At 39.7% G+C, this 2,142-nt stretch overlaps 1 long non-coding RNA gene across 1 annotated transcript; it reads left to right on the top strand.

Annotated features, from left to right (window-relative positions):
* Positions 1 to 675: 675 nt before the first annotated feature.
* LOC121834666 lies at positions 676 to 1,807 on the top strand. Its single transcript, XR_006077301.1, has 3 exons — positions 676 to 1,013; positions 1,109 to 1,209; positions 1,748 to 1,807. It is a non-coding gene; the product is annotated as an uncharacterized LOC121834666 (long non-coding RNA).
* Positions 1,808 to 2,142: the final 335 nt, after the last annotated feature.

Below are 2,142 nucleotides of genomic sequence, written 5' to 3'. Positions count from 1 at the left end.
AGTCCTCCGCTGGGGCGTGCCAGATGCCCGTCGTTGGTTTAGCACATAAATCCCCCAAATTTGACTTTTTTCTCAGAAGCGCGCAATTGAGGATTAGATGAAATGCGTTCGGACCGGTGTAGTAGGTTTTTTACGACAGCCCTTTTATGTTCGACAGAATGATACGAGTTAAAGCTTAAAAGGTTGCCTGTATCACAGCTTTGCGGTACACTGTTGTATATAAGCGACCGGCACTATTTCGGAACACATTAACATACAGAAAAGGCTTTGCACCGTTCTGTTCAACTTCATGTGTGAATTGGGTTGATGATTCAATGCTGTTTAAAGCTAAATGAAAGTCACAAAAGGGACATGGCAAAGGCCACGCATGCGACAAGAGCGAAGACGGAACTCATAGACCATTGTTGGAATACGGGACACAGTTTCGACTTTGAGAATGCGTCCACTCTGGCGCGTGAACAAAGGTGGGGTCCAAGCAGGTTCGTAGAATCATGGTTCATCCGAAATGACTCATCAGCTTGTAACTCCAGCTGCGGCCCCCTCCTCAATGTGTATGCGGACTTGCTTAAATAGGACTGTTGAAGTTTCTTTCGCTCATTCCTGCTTCAAGGTTTCACCGACGATGTTTCCCACATGGGAGACGAAACGTTTGATTAAATTGTTAATCTTGTTGAGTAAAGTCGGTGCAGTTTTTTTATCATTATGATTCCCGGCTTTTGGAATATTTTTGCAGCACATTTAATGAAGAAATGGATGCCGATAAACACCTGGCAAGGTTGACTAAAAATAAACAGAAACATCCAATCAATAGTTATGATTGCACTAAGCGGTTGCTATGTGGATGTTTTTTTATGTTCGACAGCTCAGCAAAGTCTGCGGATCTGGTTATGCTTCCTGTACGAGACAGATCACGAAGCGGTTGCTGACTGACCAGTTGGGGCGAAAATTTTTGTGGGAAGGACGTAAGAGAAAGTTGACATTCAGGAACCTTCACCTTGCTGAGTGCATCATAAGTAAGTAATCTCTGGAACAGTAGTGCAGATCGCTTCACATGGAACCAGATTTATGGAATTGTTGGTGTCATACCTCTGTCGCTTTCTTTTATCAGATGCAGTGCAGAGCTGCCATAAATGTGAAGACTTCAAGGTAGAAACCATGGTCACGGATTAACTTCGCCACACACCTGCCTGACATCAGTCATCTCAAATGGTAAGCTGGTCTTATTAAGCTGATGTTAGCACAAAAATCAAACTTTTCTAGATCAGTAAGTATGGTGTGCAATTTCTTCAAAGCATAATTTCTATATGAGAGTATTTGAATGCTTTAAATATTAAAGCCAGTGCCACCTTTTTTGGTTTAATTTGAGAGCAAATACTACAGGTGTGAACAGTATTGAATAATTTTAAATAAAAAAAAATTTTGTTTGGAGTGTTTCTCTAAGAGGAAAAATTTCATTATGTAATAGTACCTTATTATGGATTAAAAAGAATGCATAGACAGCGAATTTTAAGAACACTGATATTTGATGTAAATCTAACAAACAAAAGTTTGCAATACAGTACACACATCCAGCATGAATGTGCTTTAAAAACAAGGCATAAAATACTTGATTTATTTACATCAGTTCCAATTCTTGCATATTTGAGTCACTTCACTTTGAAATTCACTGTTTTATTAGTTTTGTTTCAAAGAATGGTAAACCACTGCTCACATATCTTTAACGTAACATTTTTTCGTTGCTTTTCAGGAACATTCTGCACCACAGGAGAGAGAGATGTGAACTGCCTTAAGTGGGCCTTGAATGCGCTGAGCTTTTTATTATGTTTATCAGACATTTTTTTTAAGCAAAGTATCCTGCATTGTTCAGTAAGTATACTTTATTTTGAAAACCTCATGCTGTCTATGCAGCATTGTTCAAAAATGATACTTTATTTTAAAAGCATCAAGCACTGCTCGTCTGTCTAACAGTAACAATAAAGAGTTAATGGCGATTTGTTTGGCACTGCAACTTTTTCTACAGAACGGATGTGTATGCCTGACAGGCTGGGCAGGAATTTAGTGCGCTACTCACGTTCAAAGTTACGCCGCAAGACTGCAGCGGCATCTTTTGCCATGCAGTCGGTGCTACAGCTCTCATGGAAT

This window comes from Ixodes scapularis, unplaced genomic scaffold, assembly GCF_016920785.2.
Source record: "Ixodes scapularis isolate PalLabHiFi unplaced genomic scaffold, ASM1692078v2 ptg002573l_1__unscaffolded, whole genome shotgun sequence".
NCBI classification, from domain to species: domain Eukaryota; kingdom Metazoa; phylum Arthropoda; class Arachnida; order Ixodida; family Ixodidae; genus Ixodes; species Ixodes scapularis.
This window is presented reverse-complemented; position numbering and strand designations above follow the sequence as displayed.